Genomic DNA, 22,317 nt, shown 5'->3' with positions numbered 1-22,317 from the left:
TACTTCTATAGGACTGTCAGCAAGTTACATAACCTCAGCCAGCCTCCATTTCCACTCTATAACATGATATTAACAGCACTATACAATAATAATGGCTATTATTTGGGGCATTTATTAAGAGCCAGCTGCTGTGCTAAGCACTTTGCTGACATCACCATATGCATAAAATGAGGATAATAATGCGCACCTGCTCTGATTCTTCTGCACCTTCAGGAATTCCCTACAGTGGTAACATCTTACCTAGCTATCGCACAATATCACAACCAATTGGATCACAAAGGGACATGTATAACATCCATCATTCTTAGTCACACTCAACCAACCTTTCCATGCTGTGTGTATTTAGTTCCATATGATTTCATAACATGTAGATTTTTGTCACAACTGCCACAGTGAAAATACAGAACAGCTCCATCACAATGTTCCCTTGTGCTGTCCAGTTTTGGCACCACCACTTCCCTCCATCTCTGTACCCTAACTCCTAGGAACAGCTAATGTGTTCTCCATCTCTATGCTTTGTCATTTCAAGACCGTTACATGAATGCATTGTACAGCACGTAACCTTTGAGATTGGCTTTTATCATTAAGCATAATTAAGTTGAGATCCATCAAAATTATAGTGGCTATTGATAGCTGTTCCTTTCTGTTGCTGAATGGTGTTCTGTGATATGAATGATTTAACACAGTTTTTTAAACCTTTCATTTCACTCTTGATTGGAATATCAGTATATTTATTTTGGGTCAATTTCATATTACAATGTTATTTTTAACTATTGGAGTATACATTTTCCACTTCGTTAGATCTTCTAAAGTCTCTCACGAAGGAGATTATCAACTCATGATGTTTTCAAATTCCGGTCGTGACATTTGGTTTGTTTTCCTTTAGCTAAACCATTACCTTCATAGGTAGTGTGGGTGCCTTACACCAACAAAATAATCTTAATTTCTTCTTCCCATTCTTTGTGTCATTGATCATTTGTTTCATTTCTATGTAAGCACACGTAAGCATATATATAAACACACACAAGCTATATGCATAAGTGTGCATAATTCAATACATTGTTGCTGCTATTTTGAACAAACCTAGATCAAATTTAGATCAATTAAAAATAAAGAAAACAAAAGTCTTTACTTTACCTTCATTATTTTTCCTTCAATATTCTTTCTTATGTAGATCTGAGTTTCTGACCTTTATTATTTGTCTTCTCCCTAAAGAACTTCTAACATTTCTTGCAATACTCTCTGCTGGCAACAAATTCCCTCAAGTTTTGTCTCAGAAAGTCTATTTCTCCTTCATTTTTCATGGATAATTATGAAGAGTTGGTGGGTTTTTTTCTCTACTTTTTAAATAGTTTACCCTACTCTCTTTTGGCCTGCCAGTTTTTAAGAAGTCAGATGTGGGGGCACCCGGGTGGCCTGTCAGTTAAGCACCGGCCTTCAGCTCAGGTCATGATCCCAGAGTCCTGGGTTGGAGCCCCACATTGGGCTCCCTGCTCCACAGGGAGTCTGCTTCCCCCTCTCCTTCTGGCTGCCGCTTCCCCTGTTTGTGCTCGCTCTCTCTTTCTGTCAAATAAATAAAAATCTTTTATAAAAGGGACATCTGCATGGCTCAGTGGTTGAGCGTCTGCCTTTGGCTCAGGTCGTGATCCCAGAGTCCCAGGATCCAGTCCCACATTGGGCTCCCTGCATGGAGCCTGCTTCTCCCTCTGCCTGTGTCTCTGCCTCTCTGTGTGTCTCATGAATAAATAAATAAAATCTTAAAAAAAAAAAAAAGTCAGATGTGATTTTTTTTTTTTTTTGTCAGATGTGATTCTTATTTCTGTTCCTTTACAGGTAAGATGTTTCCTTCCACCTCTTTGGCTTCCTTCAGGAATTTTTGCTTATTTCTGAATTTCTGTATCTGATAATGACATGCCAAGCATAGTGGGCTTTTTGGTTGTTTTGCTTTTGTTTTTTGCATATATATTCCACTTGGTGTTCTCTGAGTTTCCCGGGTCTATAATTTAGTCCCTGACCTTATTTTGGGTAAATTCTTAATCATTTTGTAAAATATTTCTTCTTTTCCTGTTTTGTTTTTCCTTCTGGTATTCCCATTATGTGTATGTTACTCCTTTTGCAATTATCCCACAGTCCTTGGATATTCTGTTCTGCCTTTTTTTTTTTTTTTTTTTTTTTTGGAAAAAACCCCTCCAGTCTCATTGTCTTTGCTTTTCAGTAATGGAGGCTTCTGTTGGAATGTCCTCTAGCTCAGAGATTATTTCCCTGGCCAAGTCCAGTCTTACTAATAAGTTTGTCAAAGTCATCCTTCATTTCTGGTAGTGTTTTCCTTTTCTAGCATTTCTTTTTGGCTATTTCATAAGATACCTATCTTTCTGCTTAGGTTTTCCATCTTTTCTTAAATGCTGTCTACGTTATCCATTGGAGCCCTTAGCACATTGATCATACTTGTTTTCAACAGCCAGATAATTCCAACATCGCCACCACGTCTGGTTCTTATGATTGTCGTGCCTCTTCTAGTTGTGTTTGTTGCCTTTTCGTATTTCTTGTCAGTTTTTCCTGAAGACCAGATACGTTGTGGTAGGTTAAAAACATCTGTTGTAAATTGACCTTTAATGATGCGGGGTAAATTGGTGAGGACAAGGGAAGAGTTCCTTAGGCCTGTAGTTAGGTCTCGGGTTTTTAGCGAGCTTATAGCTCTGGATTGTGAACTTCACAAATGCTTCTCTGTTCTCACATCTCCCCCTTTGAATTGGATGGAATGGTTAAAGTGAGCCTGCAGTTGACATGTGCCTCTTCCCCAGTGAAAGGCAAAGTGCTAGCTGGAGTCAAGTATTTTGCTTCCTAAAGGCCAGTAAGGCTTTGATTAAACCCCAACAGTTTAGGCTCTAGTTAAATAGCTTCTCCTGAGGGTAAGCTTGTTAAAAATAGCCAGGTGTTCTGGAGTATTTAAAAATCGTTCCTTTTCCTCTCCCCCTGCCAGAGCATAAAGAAGTTTCTCTCCAGTATTTACTCCAAAACTCTAGTCCACCTCCTGGAGGTAAAACTCAAAGGTGTGTGAGTAGGGCGGTGGCCTCTCTTGACCTGGATCCCTGTGGAGTTTTTAACTCCGAGACTTGTCCACACTGAGCCTCCAGTCGGTCATCAACTACAGCTCAAGTTCCTGCTCTGGCACTGACTTCCGTTCATGAGAATGCATCCTGGTAAGACATGGCTCCCTGTATTCACCTATCTGTCCAAATTTTGAGGCACTGGTTTGTCCTGTGTCTTCCCCTCTCTTATGAATCCAAGAAAGGCTATTGGTTTTTCAGTTTGTTCAGTTTTTTACTTGTTAAAGGGTGGTGAATCCAATCTCCTTACAAGGGAACCTGAAATCAGGCCTGGCTTATTTTTTAAAGCGTTGATTGCTATGGCATGTTTATGTGTTCTGGGCCTTAAAGCACACTCACATGCTACTTTTGGTAGTTTCATGTTTGTCTCACTCCTCTGGACATCAACCATTGCAGTTACATAATTTTCTTAATTTTAAGGTTTCCACATTCCTTTCATAAGATCAGTGGTTATTGCATGCAGATGTTTTGTGCAGCCTCAGGTTCAGCTTGCTTTGGGATGATCGTTTAAACACAGCTTTACCTGTGCAGAGAGGAAACTCTTGTTCTTAAGCAAATGGGAAGGTATTTTCTAGCACAGAGTTTTACAGAGAAGGAAAATTCTTGTGTCCTTAAACTGGCCAAGCTAGGTGTTGAATCTCCAGGTGTCACCCATATATATGGGGAAGATCTATTGGGGGCTTAAGGAAACAAATCCAAATATCAACATGCATTCTCTTTTCTGTTAAAGAGACATATTTTATATGCAAATAACAACACACCCAAGGTTGACAGTTAGTGTTCTAAGTAAAGCATAAAGAACTATTCAAAATCAGAGGTAGGGACACATGAAAACCACTAAGTGAGCATTGACTAAGGGGAGAAAGCTGTGGATCTCTGCCAGCTGTTCTCTTCATTATTCCTGGCATCTATCTTCTGTCCAACATTACCCCCTTGTAGTGAGAAGTAATGACTAATTTTACTCAAAACAAAAGTGGGGAAAAAAGAAAACATACTGCTTTACCAAGCTGAACAATTTATCGTTTACTGTATGTGAACATTTTTCTATTTCGATATGCTGCTAGACATCACAGCATGAGCAAAAGTGAGACGGGGCATGTTTTTGGAAATTGAGGTTGGGACCAGATTATAAGGGGATCGGATCCTAAGGAGCAAGGGTTATAATTCTGTAGGCAATAGGGCATTATTGATTATGGTTTGAGCTAGGGATTAGCATGATCTAATTGTACTTCTGGAAGAAGGCTTAGGAAGAAGTGTAAAGATGATTAGAGAAAAAGCCTGTTAGGTGTTTTGTATATTCTCAAGTATAAAATACACAGCTGTAATAAGCAGTAAATATGAAACAAAAGACCAGTTAAGTTTATGTCAAAAATACTTCAACTGGATGATGCGTAGCTACGTGACATATCCAACAACACATGAGCATTTGGTTGAAGGCAGTTCCCTATGGTTAATACTGTGTTCCTTCTGAGCTCAATCCGTCGGCCTATCGATTATTACATCTGTGAGAGATGTTACAGTAATAATTACTTCACTGAAACATTTTAAACTTGAGGTATGTGTAATAATCTATTATGATAAGTATGGGGTCCTTAAAAGTCTTTCTTTTAAAAGTGAAATCCTATTTCCTTTAACTTAACAGGCTGTTACAGTGTTGATAGAAAAATGTTTCCTCTTTTCATCTGAAATTCTCCACAATGATTTCTGAAAACAACCATATAATGGAAAGGTTGCTACCTTGAACGAGTTGAGGAACAATTTTTGACTCGGTAAACAAAAAATTTAAGTGATCAGAGTATTCACAAATATGAAAAATCTTCTTCCATTGTGAGATTTTATAGTTAGGCACCTCTACATGAAGAAATAAGAGTGATTATTTTAATTTGATTGAGTAAAAAAAATTCAGTTACTAAATAAATATTATTGGACATATAATTTGTATGTAGAACTTTAAATCCACAGGTTCATATTTTAATCAGAAATATTTCTCTAAAAGTGTTCTTTTACCGTGTCAGAAAATGCCTGCAGCCTTTCATGACACAGTATTTCTGTTAATTCTCTTCACCTTCCACATATTACCTCCTTGGTCAGATACCTTCTTACTGAATGTCACAAGCTCCGTATCCTATTTCTACCAATTCATTTGCTTAATTTTGCTTTGATGGTTGTTATTTTGAAGCTACTCCATTTAGAATAGAAGGAGGTTATTTGGATTTTACAAGTAAATGACAACAATCAAATCCAATTTGTTTTCTTTCAACATTCTTTGCTATTACAACTTAGTATTTCCACACCTTCTTCGATCTATTAAATAGTGTGGTCTTTTTATCATGGAATCTTTGTCTTCAAAGATACAAGCATATTTGGCATTAGCATAATTTATTTGGGGGAAGGCCAATTGGATACACAAATCACCAAAAAAAAATCTAGAGTAGAAAAATGATTCTGTAAATGTCTGAGAGTTCACGATGGACACAAGAGGCTCTGAGATCCTGAACAAGAACCTAATGTGATCTCTGAGAAAATTATCTGAACTGAGGCTACTGATTCCCAATAGTTTTAATGGGTGAATTGGCTGAATGCTTTAGACTATATCAGAATTCTGTATTTGTTGATGAGGAAAAGGAATAAATAAAATGAGTGGATGGACAAATGTATGACATGAATACATGTGAAGGCAAATTAAGAAAATCACACAAAAACAGCAAAGTTTATGGGGAGAAAAAAAAAAAGGTAGTGTATAAAGATTGGACCAGTATCAGAGGAGGTAAATGATAAGGAAAGGGTAAGTTTAGGTTATGGCTAGTTAAGAACCCTACAGCTACCTATGTATCTTTTGGTGAATGGAGTGGGCAATTTAAACATCTAGTACTTGGATTGTGTTCTAATGATGGAGTTCTAGTCAAAGCCTTAAACAAAGGGATATATTCTTGCAAGGGAAGAAGTATAGAGTGGAGATGGAGACGTTCATGTAGAACATATGTCCACATTTTTTCTTATGTGTTTGAAACAATGTCTAGGTCCTGACCTCTCATAAGTACTTATTAATCAGTTAATCAGTGGATGAAGTTCTGAGACCGAAATGTTCTCCTGAACTCCCCAGTGATAATGGCTTAAAAGCTGCAGCCAGGCTACCTAAAACCTAGTAGAATCATGGCAATAGAATTATTTTTTTCAAATTTTAGTCTGTTTACTGCATATTGTTACCTATTGTTCATGTGGGTCATTTTCTTAATGGGGATTGTGGCTCAGGCTTTAAATGTTGGTAACGCCTGTCAGTAGCAACATTTTTTATTTTATATTAATCAGTTTATTGACTTCCCACCTGTAACTCTTACTGTATTCATTTAGTATATCTTTTTTTTTTCAGCATAAATGTTCCCATGTATCTCATGTTAGTTATTTGAACATAATATTAGAAATGTAATATACAGGAATTATGCCAAATTAGTATCGGTATTTTTTCTGCAGAACTGATGGGTGAATGTTTGAGTTACCCTTATTTGTTTGTAAAAATGTTTCCCCCCGACCCCCAGGAATTTTTGAGGAAAAATATTCCTGTCAGCATAGTTTTTTTTAATACATAGTAAAATATTATCTCTTAATACAAACTTGAATGTATAGGCATTATATATCACTTCTTAAATTTGATGCCAGAGATTTCTAATTTTTACTTCAAATGTTTTTTTTTTTTTGGGGGGGGGATCATAGAGATGCTGTTCAGTGGTGTGAAACTTCCTAAACCTCACAACTTGTGAGACACACACACACACACACACACACACACACACACCGAGTGTATGTGTATATATGTGATTACTTAATGCCTTCATGAAGCTTTGTAGCAGGTGAATAATTACTTGTATAAACTGACCTTAGTGGCTACCATAAAACATTCTAATTATTGCATTCTTAAAGTGACTGTAATTAATGTAATCTCCAAAGCCGTAAAATACCAATATTTCAGGTAGCAGATTATCTGTAACATTTGTTGCACAAGATGGTAGTTTAATGTGCAATCAGTGCTATAATTCACAGTTAATCTTTTAATACGGAACCTTAAAAGTGCCAGTTCTTAATAAATTGCTGCTGTAGTATCACAGGCTTGAACTCAACTCCCAGTGAAAATGAGCAATTAAATGTGCAACAAAACTGAAACTTGAGGGGAAAAAATGCTCCCCTTAAAAATGAATGTTGAGTATCTATAATATTTCATAAGTAAGAAATTTGAGCACTGGATAAGCATCAAGCAAAATTAATAACTCGACTTGACTTTCCATTGCAAAGGCTTTGCCAGCCTATGAAATTAACAAAAACCGTGTACGGATTTGAGCACAGTTCGGGAAAACCTGATCTGTGAAATATATGTTAAAACTATTTATTTTGGAAATATTATTCTTACTCAGCAAGTATAAAAGTTGTCAATTTCAATTGTTGCACATATTGAATAGTTTGGGCCTTTAACCTTGCGGCAACAAAAAAAGTGGCAGTGTGGAGTGGGTCAATAACTAAATAAAAAGATCTATAAAGTGTTATTTTTGTATCAAAAGTTATCTTAGCCACCAGTGCACCTTGTTCTTGAGACCCTGTTAAGCATGCTTAAAGGATTTGAAACTCCAAAAACTTTTATTAAACTGTGGACCACAGTAAATATGTTATTAAAAAGTAAAGAACAGGCTTCTTTCAATAAAACTGTCCTTGGCATTGGGAGACCCCTTAGGAACACAGTACAATTGATCCTCTGAGATGATTTTTCTTATTGTACTTAGCTGTGGCTTTCTTATACTTTAAAAAAATGTGTATTTATGCTATTTAATTATGACAACTAAACTATTGATGGTCTCTCATTTGGATCCTCTTTGATCAAATAAGCGCAAAAATCATTCTGCTTTTACTTATTTCTATTAAAATCGGTAAATGAATTTGAGTATTTATCAGTTAAACCTGTTTAGAGTGTGTGTCTACTTCCCCTGAAGCACTTAGGTAAAAAATCCATTCCTGTAAAAGAAAATAAAGGAATGAAGTAGAAATAATAGTGTGTGTGCTTCTTCCCAACTCCTACTTACCTCCAAATTCTCTATATTATAAATGAGTAGTATTTATGCCTCACAGAAGTGAGAAGGAACATATGCTGTATTGAGGAAAGGGTAAAAGACAACCGTGTAAGGACTTCTCATTGGAAAATGGAAATGTTCAAAGAAACTCTCATTTTCTCAAACTAAAATATAGACATGATAGGAGTTGAATATGAAGAGTGGTTCATAAAATTTAGACCTTGAGATGAAGTAGAAAGAGGACTTAAAATGAAGAAAATATTTTCTTTACACAGCTTTGGTGTGAGCATATTTTGACTACACGTATCAAAAAATATTTCAAAAAAAATTAAAAAAAATATTTCAGTGATACTCATGGAGTGGACAAGGGCTTGAGACTGTCTACGACATACATCACAATGGTTTTTTATTTATTATTTGTTTTTTTATTTTATTTATTTTTTTCATCACAATGGTTTTTTAAAGAGAAATGTATTAGATCAGTCACTGGAACCTATTCCTGAACAATAATGTTACACATTATTGTTTAAAAAAATTACATAGTCTTTTCTGGGGACTATTTTGGAATTGATTCAAAGCCTAAATTCTATACTTTGTCCTTTCCTGCCCCACTTCTGTGTCTGTTTCTCTCTGCCTCCCTCCTCACTCCCACATGTGCTGATTCTCTCTGGCTCTCTCTAGTATGTTACTTTATATACTACTGTATTTATAGAAGAAATAGAAATGTCTAATTAATTTTACTGTAGATTTAGAGGACTTTATATCTTATCTATGAGGGCATGCATCAATTTATTTTGTAATCCAATTTAAATATTCTCCTTTGAGAGTTTGTTTTTTAAGGATCATTTCATATGGAAACATGTTTGAGGATGAAGATTCCTTTCTGTGTTTATTGGGTTTTTATAGTTTTCAAAAAAAAAAAAAAAAGAGAACACTTATTAGCAAAAATTTAAATAGTAACACCGATAAACCATGAACTATGAATAACTGTGAATGTAAAAAAGGTGCATTTAATCTCAAATTTTAGAATGTATCTCCTTGTAAAATTTTCATGAAGTCATATAGCTTTAAGTGTAGTATTTAAGAGCCTCCAGGAGGTAAGCCTGATGCTCTCTATAATCACAAGCCTAAGTCATCTTTTTTTATGAATCAGTTCTTTTAAACTCAAGCATCTTTAATTTTCATAATTCTTTATCGCTGAAAGATCTTAAAATATGCTATTGAGTTTTACTGGATCTCTAGGTAGATGTAAGTCCATTCAAGAGAACATGTTTAATAGTTGAATAAAAGCTTTATTGCTTTATTTCAAAATGAAATTCACATACATTTCCAGGATAGCATCAAAGGTGTTGCTCAGGGATTAAGAGACATTTGGGGGGAAAATATGAAAGCATTTAATTCGAGTCCATTTAATTCAATGTTCATTTCCCTGACCTCCTACTAGTCATACCAATATTCCTTCAGTTACCCTTGCTACTATGAGTGGATTATAATACAAAACATCATGAGCTAACATAAAGAATATAAGCAGATCCTAAATAAACCCTGTTCATTCTTCCACTGTTAACTGTGAGGTCTTGCATGTGTCCAGTAAGATCCCTTGGATGCAGTTTACCCCTGGTTAGATACAAGTACTGGGCTAGTCGAATATTACATTTTGCATATATTCAGCTGTAGGGAATGGATACAATCTGAAGACTCTGAGGCCCATGTATGTCTCTCGAAATAAAGGACCATTGGGTTTTTAAATTCTAAATAATCCTCCCTTGTCTAAAGGTGTCCTTAAACCAAACCAAATATAATTTTCAACTTAGACATAATGTATTTCTACTTCATGTCTAAGGTTTATATATTAGACATTGCTTTGTTCAAAAATAAGATACTATAAAATGTAGACAATTTATGTAGATCATATTTTGTTTCATAATGAAGGATGAATGATACTTTAAAAATTATTTTTAATTGAATTATAGTTGCCATACATTATTTCCACGTATACAGCAGAATGATTTGACAATTGTATACATTATGAAACGCTCACAATGATAAGCGTAGTTCTTATCTGTTGACAAAGTTACTACAGTATTATTGACCAGAGTGTTAACCATTGAATAACATGGGGGTTGGGATCACCAGCTTCCCATGCAGTAGAATGGGAATTCTACTGTGTAGAATTTTTGACTCACCTAAAACTTAACTACTCATAGCCTACTGTTGACCAGAGCCTTACTGATTAAAAAAACAAAAACAAAACCCTCTTGATTAAAACATAATTCAGTGTTAGAATGATATATACCATATTCTTAGAATAGAGCAAACTAGAGAAAGAAAATGTTAAAAAAAAAAAACTGTAAGGAAAATATATTTATACCACTGAATTGTATTTATCAATACTCTAAGTTTATATCCTCTCCTGATAAGATGAATCCCGTCAGTAACTAAATCAATATTGTCTTTCATGATAAAAATACCAAGTAACTTATCCAGATGAGTAACATTGTATGTCAGAAATGCAAAGGTAATATGAAAAAGAAATTTATAGTTCTTCATAGGATTAGTGAGTCATGTGTTGATAACGAAGAAATGGCAATATGCTTATGCTGTGGTAGCCTAATGGAGTCAATTGCTTCTTGGTAGCCTAGCCTCTACACTAATGAATAGATCCTTATAAAATTTTATGACACACAGTATTATAGTATTACAATACAGTATTGGTAACATTGTTCAGGTTTTTTTTTTTAAACTAACCTAGGATAGGTATGGAGTTTCTTGAATTAGGAGACAGGTGTACTTCATGCAATGCAGTTTTTTTCTTTTTTAAGATTTTATTTAAAAAAAAATTTATTTATTTATTCATGAGAGACACAGAGAGAGGCAGGGACACAGACAGAGGGAGAAACAGGCTCCGTGTGGGGAGCTTGATGTGGGACTCGATCCCAGGACCCCAGGGTCCTGACCTGAGCCAAAGACAGACATAGAACCACTGAGCCACACAGGTGTCTCCATGCAATGTCATTCTTAAACCAAAGTTATAAAGCAGTAAGAAAACTAACACATTACTAATTGTAGGTTAAAGATCTCTCCCTTTATGCCTGTGTAAGGCTGGACGATACACTCCCACAAAGTCTCACACATGATGTCTTATGCACTGAATGCTTATGTGGTGAAGAGGACATTGTGCCTGTTCTAGCTCTAGATTTTCACATAAAGACCATGACTTACACAACAGAAGTTTATTAACTCTAAGGCGTAATTATTAATCATGAAGTGGAAATGGATCATTATAAAGGTCTTCATGTGCATTGTCACCTTGAGTAGCTGAGGGGGCAGGGGAAGGGTGTTGGTCTTGCAGCCTCAGGGAGGTGGAGGCTGTGGAGGATCTAGAAGGGGAGGCAGGAACCTTGGTCTAACTTGACAGAACTACATTGTAATTTGACGTTTTGCTTTCTCGTTTCCCTAAAAGTGTTTCTACATGACAACCTTCCACCTTTTGCTTTAGTTTCAGTGTGTGTTTCTACGCCGTAAAACAACTCAGAAGCACTCCTGACTCATCAGGCTCCTTCTACTACATTGTCCAAGGTCAATTTGTGTCCAGGTATTGCCAAGAATTCTTTCCAAGATGATCAAACCATCCTTGGCTGGCCTGAAATTCTCCAGGTTTCAATCCTTTACCTTCCTTTTTGCTTTAAGTTGTCATGCAGTGACTTGGCTCTGTCTCAAAACTAATCACAGTCTATAAAGAATGCCTTTCTCACATGGAGCAAACCTGTATCCACATAACAGCTACATTTTTAATGAGGATAAAAAAACTATTTTGCAAAAAGTACAAAGTTTTTATGCCTGCTGTAGGGAGAGCCTCACACATTTCCTTTTTTCAGTTGTTTTTACCATGGTTCTTAGGTTGGATTCATTCTGAGCTGGTGGTGAGCTGCAGACCTCACTGCACAGTACACATCAAGCCTTTCAGCCCATTCTTGTAAGGTCATGACTTTTCTCTACTTTGGGAGCATTTCCAACATCACTAGTGTTACTTCATGTGGGTCCCATGGTATTATTAAAGGTTCATGGCATTACACTGAACTCGGTGAAAAATGTGTGAGAACTGTGAGAAGTCTTTGTACTGTGATAAGGGGTGACTGGAGAGACAAATTGTTCTGTGGACATGACTAGCATCACATGGTGTTTTAAATGGATGTGCTCAAGCTCATCACAATGACAACAGGCAATAGCTATAAAATTATTACAGTTGCACTGTTTGTATTACAGTTAATTTTATGCATTTATGATTTAATGCTGCATCTTTAGATTTAAGATCCCTTTTAAGAGAAGAGTCTGAGTTTGCTATAGCCCTATGTCTGACCTGGGGTTAAGCCCTGCAGATTTTCAGAGGCAGATGTTAGGGGGGCTTCGCTTCCTGCTGCAGATTCCTGGGGTTAAGGTGCCAACTTGGGAGCCTGATGTCCTTGCTCCTCAGGGAAGACTTCTATGCCTGTGCTATTCCTTCCACTTGTGGATCAGTCCCTCCGGGGTTTGATCCCTGCACCTGCTATCCTTCTCAATACCACTTTTTGTTTATTTCCATAGTTCTGGAAAAGGTGTTCTGCTAGTCCTGAGGTCATTTTCAGAGTGTGTTGCATTACATGCATTTTTTTTTTTTTTTTTTTTGCATTACATGCATTTGAAGCCTTGGTGTATTTATGGGAGGAAGTGAGCTACAGATCCTCCTGCTTTACATCTTCCCTGAAATTCCGATTTAATGCTTTATATTAATATAAATATGAACTTTTAAAAAGCATAAGTTTGGATTCTCCCTTTGATCCTTCAGAATTGAATATTTGTGCTAGACAAGACTTTTTAGGGAGATACAACTTAAACAATTCCATAAAAACAAAGACGGTGATTTGTGTACTTCAGATATCTGCATGGCATAGTTCCACCAAAATTTAAAAAACATACAAACTTGAAAGAAAAACATTTCAATACACAAAAACACTAAATATGGATTAATGCTGTGACCCTATTAGTACATCTTACTAATTGATATAAATAATGATTTAAAGCTCAATAGAAAATGTAGGAAAGAATTGAAAACTGGCAACAGAAATAAAAGCAATAAACATGTAGGAATGTGTTCGTTCCTTTAGCATAAAAGAAATCTTAAAAGTAGGGGTGTATTTCCATCTTTCAAATTGATGAAGATTGGTGACAAATAGTATTAGTGGACAGTTAAGGAAATAGACATTGGAGGGAAGTTTGTGTGTGTCAAAAGTACACAAATGGGTCTGTTGGCATGTAACAACTCTACTTTTAGTATTTGTCTTAAACAACCATGTACAGTGATAGATCCAAAGACTTCACAGCATCTGCACTGCTCTTTATTCCTGAGCTGTTGCAAGTTCTTGACCACACCCACCTGTGACCTGTGTGGTTTCGGGCAAAATTTGACTATGGTGGGGAAATAGCTCAATAGATTTTGAGGTCCCAATTAAGTGTGATCACAAAGTTAATCTAAGATTTAATGACATGCATTGTTATTATGATGCTGTTTAAGTAAAAATGACCACGTATTCACTTAAATCATTACAATTAGTATTATGCTTAGAGATTAAAGCAAATTTCTCCATTATGCTTAGCTCAATCCAAGAAGTATTATTGTTTATGGTGTTTGCAAGTAACTATACTTTTTTTAAGATTTTATTTATTCGAGAAAGAGAGAGAGAGAGAGAGAGAGACCGAGACACAGGCAGAGGGAGAAGCAGGCTCCATTCAGGGAGCCTGACGTGGGACTTGATCCTGGGTCTCCAGGATGATGCCCTGGGCTGAAGGCAGGTGCTCAACCACTGAGCCACCCAGGGATCCCCCAAGTAACTATACTTTTTAAATTATGGGGAATGACTTGTATCTAATTTATGGGACTTGTGCTTTTACTGCATACATTTCCATGTGTATCTCAACTGTTTCAATAAAACTAAAATTTAGTTATGGCTAGGATGGTTTATAAATGTGCCAAAATATAAATTCTTAGATAGGCTTTAAAAATATACAATTGTAAGTTTGGTTATTTTTGATAATATTTAAATCAATTTATTGCAATCTATTTCTTTCACTCTATTCCCCAGATTTGATCTTGAAGTGTAAGTGCTGCTTTATTTCTTCACTGAATTAGTATTAAAAATGTATGATATTGGTAATGCTTTTTCAAAAAATTGTTTCATTATTCCTTCAAAATAACACAAATTTGCAATTTTGTTTTCAGATTATGACACTTTTTTCTCATGTCTAACATTTGTGCTTCAAAAAGTAGAATCAACTGAATAAATATAATATTTAAGTACACTATAAACAAAATAAATATAGAGGAGTGTTTCATTCTATATTAGTGAGGTCAACCAAAAAACATGATTTTTTTAATATTCTTGTTATAGACATTTAAACGCAAATATTTCTAAGACAAATGTTTTTTCTTTCTTGTAACTGTCATTTTCAAACACCAGCATTCATTATAAGTAAAATATTCATATTGTTACAAGTGAACATATCTTACCAAATATCTTTTTGGAATAAATACTAATCAGTATTTATATTATAAATTGAAAAGGATGGACAGTTATGTAGTTTAAGGTTGTTAAAGTAAATGTTTATAAATGTTTTTTTTTCAAAGCTGCTTGCTAAAGATAGATGGAGAAAGAACCGATTGATTAAAAACAATGTCAATTGATAAGATAATTTTTTGGTATTTATATTTAGAAAAAAAATTGATTCGAGCATAAGGACTATAAAGGGATTTTCACACGATGAATTACTGACAATGCTAAAATGCTCTAAGTTCAATAGATGAAACTAAAAATTCATCAGTATAGTGATGTCTAGGGGGCTCAGTGGTTGAGCTTCTGCCTTTGGCTCAGGGTGTGATCCTGGGGTCCCGGAATCAAGTCCCACATCAGGCTCCCTGCATGGAGCCTGCTTCTCCCTCTGCCTGTGTCTCTGACTCTCTCTGTGTCTCTCATGAATAAAAAAATAAATTAAAAAAAAATTCATCAGTATAAAGTAACATATCACATGCACTTATTGTCTAAAATAAGGAGTCTGAAATAAGCAAGTAAGTATGCAAATACCTTCCCTCATTCTTTAGGCTGCCTTTTAGTTTTGTTGATTGCTTCCTTTGCTGTGCAGAAGCTTTTTATCTTGATGACATCCCAGTTGTTCATTTTTTGCTTTTGTTTCCCTTGCCTGTGGTAACGTGTCTAATGAGAAGTTGGTACGAACGAGGTCAAAGAGGTTTCTGCCTGTGTTCTCTATGATTTTGACAGTTTTGTCTCCCATTAAGGTCTTCAATCCTTTTTGAATTTATTTTTGTGTACGGTGTTAGAAAGTGGTCCCATTTCATTCTTCTGCATGTTGCTGTCCCATTTTCCCAACACCATTTGTTGAAGAGACTTTTTCCCATTGGATTTTCTTTCCTGCATTGTTGAAGATTAGGTGACCTATAGTTGTAGATCCACTTAATAAAGGGTTAGTATCCAAAATCTACAAAGAACTTCTCAAACTCAATACCCCAAAAACAAATAACCCAGTTAAGAAATGGGCAGAAGACACGAACAGATACTTTTCCAAAAAAAGACATCCAGGTGGCCAACAGACATATGACGAGATGCTCAACATCATTCGGCATCAGGGAAACACAAATCAAAACCACAAGGGGATACTATCTCACACCGATTAGGATGTTAAAATTAACAACACAAGAAACCACAGGTGTTAGGATGCGGAGAAAGGGGAATCTTCTTGCCCTTTTGATTGGAATGCAAACTGGTGCAGCCACTCTAGAGGTTTCTCAAAATGTTAAAAATAGAACTACCCTACGATCCAGCAATTGTACTACTAGGTATTCACCTAAAGGATACAAAAATACAGATTTGAAGCAATACAAGCACCCCAATGTTTATAGCAGCATGAACAGCCAAATAATGGAGAGAGCCCATAGGTCCATTGACTGATGAATGGATAAAGTAGATAGATAGATATAGATATTTATATCTATATATTTATATCTAGATAGATTTATATGAGGTGGTATCTCCTTGTGCTTTTGATTTGTATTTCCCTGATGCCAAATTATGTTGAGCATCTTTTCATGTGTCTGTTGGCCACCTAATGTCTTTTTTGGAAAAGTATCTATTCATGTCTTCTGCCCATTTCTTAACTGGGTTATTTTATCTATCTATAGATAGATATATTTATATATCTATTTATACACACATATACAATGGAATTTACTTTGCATCAAAAAGTGAACTCTTGCCATTTGTAGTGACATGACTGGAGCTAGAGGGTATTAGGCTAAGTGAAATAAGTCAGTCAAAGGAAGACAAATACCATATGATTTGACTCATATGTGGAATTAAAAAACATGAACATATAGGAAGGGAGAAAAAGATTTTAAAAATAGGGAAAACTGTAAGACTTTTAACTGTATAGAACAAACAGGTTGAAAGAGGTGGATGGACTAGATGGCTGAGGAGTATGAAGGGAGGGCACTTGTTTTGATCAGCAGTGGGTGTGGTATATAAGTGATGAATCATTGCATTCTATTCCAAAAATCAATATTCTGTTCTATATTAACTACCTAAAATTTAAATTAAAAATAATATTAAAGGACAATGGAAGTTTGTGATGGGAGTTAACGAATGTACAATATATAAATCAGCTGGCATGTATAGATGATCCAAGGAAAATTCTCCTTAGAAGATTTTCATTGAATGAGAATTATTTTTGTTATACATTACCATCACCAGAATGTTTCCAAGACTTGAAGACAATCTTGATAAATCTGTTTAGACTAAGTAAGCATTTGAATTAGTACAGGATCTGTAAGTCAGGAATGAAATATTTGGTAGAATGGTACAAAAATTCTCTCTCTCTACATACACACACACATATATTCACACACAACTACACTATGCCTATCTTCTTGTTAGCAATTTGCCTGCTATTGGCATAACTTGGCACTCCTTATTTAGAATCAATAACAGTCCTTAGTCCTTCATAATTTTGCTCAAAAGGAACTTATTTTAGCCTTAAATTCCAGTAAAATGTAATTATTAATATTGGTCCATGGTTTGAAGCATTATTGTAGATTACATTATTGAAGTTTGTTATTGCTGTTTTTCTTAGACTTCTGATGTTTCAGTCCATTCTAGTGGAGTTAATAATGGGGCAGAGTTGCTATATGGTCTTGACCCTTACTGAGAACTCCAATTTTTCAATGGTTGGTGGGCATTAATCTGCTACCATGATGACAAAATTTGTCAAGAAAATTAAAATACAGGTTTAAAATACAGTAGTCAAAATTGACCATAATTATTTCTTAGGAAGAATTGATTGGTTGCTGTCATACCAATGAAAATTAGAGAAACTCAATAATTTATGACTTAACAGGAAATATCTAAATGTTCATGGTATGTTATTTCTACACTAAACCAAATACAGAATAGTTTTGATTATAACCCCACGCCATTCCCCCCACCCCTGCATTTGGAGAAGGGGCTAAAATATTGCTTCTCTCTGTTTCCATTTTGATGTCAGTTGTTCCAAAATGAAAATATGTTATTGGAAGTTGCTAATGATATTTTTTGAGCTAAACTGTTGCTATAAAACACATTCTCTTGGAAACAAGTAAACTTCAAATGATACACAGCTCAATCACGTCATTTTATTCTAAGAAAGATCTATGAAAAGTTAACCAAAATATTGTTCTGGAATTATGATAATTTCTCCTTTGAATTTTTGGTAGAGTTCATCCTGAAACCGTCTGGGCCTACTGTTTTTTTGGGGGAAGGTAGTTAATATTGATTCAGTTGATTCAGGTTAATAGACATGGGTGCATTCAAATTATCCATTTATCATTGTTTGCATTTTGGTGTTTTTCATCTTTAAGAAATTGGCCTATTTCATCTAAGTCATCAATTTTTGTAGCATAGACTTGTTTATATTCTTTTCTTTATTCCTTTAATGTCCATGACATAAGTAGTGATGATTTCATTTCTAATATTAGTAATTTGTGTTCTCTTTTTTTCTCTAGTATGGCTAGAAATTATTAATTTCATTGTTCTTTTTAAATAACTAGCTTTTGATTTTGTGGATTTTCTGTTATTCTCCTGTTTTCAGTTTTAGTGATTAATTTTAATGTTTTCTTTTGCTTGCTTTGGGTTTGTATTGCTCTTCTTTCTCTATTTTCCTATGGCTGTTATTTAAATTATTGGCATAAAATATTCCTTCTTTTTAACATATGTTGAATGTTGTATGATTTCCTTGACAGTATATTTGTTGCATACTACAAATTTAGATCTGTTGTATTTTCAATTTTATTTAGTTTTAAATATTTGTAATAGGTTTTACCTATGTGTTGTGAATATTCAACAATATACTTCTAGACATTTTTAAGAATATTCTAGCTATCTTTCTATTATTGATTTCTAATTATCTTTTCCATTTGGGCTTCCATAGAAAAATACCAGAGGCTGAGTAATTTATAAGCAACATAAATTAATTCCTCAGAATTCTGGAGCCTGAGAAGTCCAAGATCCTGGTGCTGGCAGTTTTGGTGTGCTGGCTGGTGAGGATCCACTTCCTTGTTCATAGACAATGCCTTCGGTTGTGTCCTCACATGGTGGGAGGTTGGTCACTATAGTATCTCTTTTATAGGAGCACTAATACCATTCATGAGTGCTCCATCTTCATGACCTAAGCACCTCCCAGTACCATTACATGGAGGGTACAAATTCAACATATGTATTTTGGAGGGAAACAAACACTTAGACTATAGCACAAGTTTAATTCTCATGTCTGAGAACATTTTTATATGATTTTTATTCTTTTAACTTTCTCAAAATGTTTTATACCCAAGAATGTTGTCCATGTTAGTGAATATTTCATGACAGCTTGAGAAGAATGTGTATTCAGATGTTGTTGGAGTATTATATGAATGCAACTTATATTAAGTTGATTGATAAATGTTATTTGTGTTAACAGTATCCGTCCAGATTTTTCTGCCTTCCTTATTTATAATGTAAAGAGTCTATGATATCTCCCACAATTAGTGTTTCGACTCCTGCTGTTTTTGACTCTTGTTATTTAATGACTCTCTTTATTCCTAATTATTTCCCTTGTTTTGATGTTTTCTTTGGGTAAAATTAATATGGTTATCCAGCTTATTTTTGCTTGGTGTTACGATGTTATGCATTTTTCTATTATTTACTTTCACCTAATTCTTTGTTTATAGGAGGTTCCCTATAGACAGCATGCAGTTGGGTCCTGTTTGTAGTTCGTTAACAGAAAGGTTTCAGAACAAGGAAAATTATCAGGAATAATAATCATGATGAGGCTCAAAAATGGATAGAAGGAGAAATAGAGAAGTCTATTGTTGTTGGAGCCATCTATACCCCTCTTTGAGACTTCCTTGTTTCTGATTCTTTTCTTGGTAGATGTCTTTCTCCTCAAAGAGAACATTTGATAGCTGATTCAGCTGTAACTCACTATTACTATACTGAAGCCCTTTTGATGTGTTTTTCAGTTGTTAGGTATAGGGACCATTCTATAATCTTCTACTTAAGTCTTTTTAGTGGGGACCTCTATAGGGCTGAGTTCATCACAAGTGCTATTCCAGTGGCAGAGCTTACTTCTTTTCTCCTTTTGATGAGGTAGGAAAATAAAGCTTGCTGGTGTGGAAGGAATGCCCTTCTCCAGTTGGGGTAAGGTTCTAGAAAATTCTCCCTTGGAGAGTAGGCCTTTGATATGGAGAGGGCTCTAGTAATTATTCACAAGGATTACCTTTCTTTTCCCTCTGTTGGACTCGAGAGAGGCTCTTTCTTGGCACTTTACGTTGAGAATCTGCTGGTTCTTAGAGCTAAAACCATTGAAAATGTGGTCATCTCTCCCCAGACTTTGTCATCCAGAGATTTTTACTTTCAGTCTTGTCCCCACTCAGCCTCCAGCGATTTATAAAAGTTACCATATAAGTGCTACAACTAGATCTTCTGTACTTTCTCAGATCTGCAGGCTGATATAAGCTTTGGCTCTGTTTTAAGCTGTCTTTTCAAATTTGGGGGTGACTGTTCTGCAGTCACAGTTCTCTGATGGTTTCAGGAAAAATAATGTTCAATGTGTTCAACTTTTTCCCCTTACAAGAATGAGAATGAGCGTTTCTAGGCTCTTTAAATGTTGGGACTCAAACTAGAAATCAACATTATTCTTTTTGTTGCTTAAATTGTTCCAATTTTGGAAATGGGGAAATCTTTCAGATTGACCTCCATTTCTCTGAACATGTCATTATCATCTTCATCATCAACATTTAGTATCTCCTTACTTTCTGACAATACATGATTCTCTACTCTCATCTTCAATTTTCACTGCCCTTGCATTAAAACAGCCATTTCTCCGAAGAATTCAGGTTCCTTTTATTGGAGAATATATTTAAAAATCATAAGGATGTGCTTGTTGCTACTGCAGTTCTAGAACTTTCCAACTTTCCCTCCATCTAGTTTCTACCACACCATCTTTGTTTCCAGCAATTGTTTTTGAGTATAAGAAAAATGCACACCAAAAGCACAATGTTATTTAAAATTCTTTGTTTTCTTATTACCTGTTATCTTATTACCTAACATAGAATATCTGGAGATATGACAAAGGAATTTTTATGTTTCAGATACTCTGTAAGTTGCTTCTGTATCCTCTAAAGTTAAAAAAAAAAAAAAAACAATTGTTTTAAAATATTCGGTGATAATGGGGCATCTGAGTCACTCAGTTGGTTAAGCATCTGACTCTTGGTTTAGGTTCAGGTCATGATGTCAAGGCCCTGGGATCGAGTCCTGTCTTGGCTCTAAGAACCAGAAGATTCTCAAGGTAAAGTGCCAGGAAAGTCCTCTCTCGAGTCCATCAGAGAGAAAAGAAAGGTAATCCTTGTGAATAATTCCTAGAGCTTTCTCCATACCAAAGTCCTACTCTCCAAGAGAGAATTTTCTGAAGAAATCTGAAGAAAAAAATCACTAGATTTGACACAGGAATTTTATGAGACTAGTAAAATTAACAAGCTTGAATGCATGTTGTACTCTATTTCTATTTATCACCCTTTACCACCCCTTTGAAGATGGAAGCACTTTTTTTCCTACTTGTTAGGAGTGTTAGTAGCAGCTAAGTCTTAATACTACTCTGGTAATTGCCCTACTTAAAAAGAGCTACTTATACCAAGGCTACACAACCTCATTTTTAGAAGTAACCTTAATCCAGTGACAGGTCAACAAAGGGCTAGGAAGAGTGAGTGACCTTCTCTTGATTGGGGACAACTCTGAAGAGTCATGCCAGGTCCACAACCATGTTGAGGATAGCCTAGGCTGCTGTCATGCAAAGTGTTCCCTGCCCAGTTCTGCTTTTCTTCTACCTGAGTGGTAGTTTTTTTTTTTTTTTTTTTTTTTTTTTTAAGATTTTAATTATTCAGAGAGAGGGAGACAGAGACAGAGACAGAGACAGGCAGAGGGAGAAGCAGGCTCCATGCAGAGAGCCCGATGTACTTGATCCCAGGTCTCCAGGATCACAACCCGGGTTGCAGGTGGCGCTAAACCGCTGCACCACTGGGGCTGCCCCTGACTGGTAGTATTTTTGAGACAACTTCACTCTAGATTTGTACCCAAGTCTTAGAACCTCAGATTCTGTGTCTAAGGAACCTAACCTGTGACAATGTTATTTCCTTATAATGTATTGTGCGATGAAACAGTAGAAGGATGACAAAATTCTTAAGTCTATTGTGCACTTAGGATTTGGATGTCATATATACATACTATTTCCATTTAATATTTCCAGTAACACCTTGAAGTTAGTTTATGAAATAGACCTCCCTCCTAATTATGCCATCATCCAAATAGCATCTATTTTGAACTTTGATTCTAGTCAGGATGTTGATTAAAGTACTTTCAAATAAATAAATAAAAGATACTTTCAATATTTAAAAGGCACTTTGAAATAAATAAATAATGCATCTAAAATTAATTTTCCTGACTAGAAAAAAAAAAATTAACAACCTGAAGTTTACAAAAAGACTACAAAAAGGTTAATGACCTAGAGATTGCTGGAGCTACTTTTATTCCATTTGCCATCAAGTAGAG

General features: G+C 35.3%; 1 long non-coding RNA gene across 1 annotated transcript in view; it reads left to right on the top strand.

The window, feature by feature from the left end:
• The window catches only part of LOC140609813 (uncharacterized), a 170,487-nt gene that overhangs the window by 1,278 nt on the left and 146,892 nt on the right, over nucleotides 1-22,317 (top strand). The window contains exon 2 of the long non-coding RNA XR_012011534.1: nucleotides 2,981-3,200. This is a non-coding gene — a long non-coding RNA (uncharacterized lncRNA). The remainder of the gene's footprint in view (nucleotides 1-2,980; nucleotides 3,201-22,317) is intronic.

This window comes from Canis lupus, chromosome 2, assembly GCF_048164855.1.
Source record: "Canis lupus baileyi chromosome 2, mCanLup2.hap1, whole genome shotgun sequence".
Classification (NCBI taxonomy): Eukaryota; Metazoa; Chordata; class Mammalia; order Carnivora; family Canidae; genus Canis; species Canis lupus.
The sequence above is the reverse complement of the archived record's forward strand: the minus strand, read 5'-3'. Positions and strand labels throughout refer to the sequence as shown.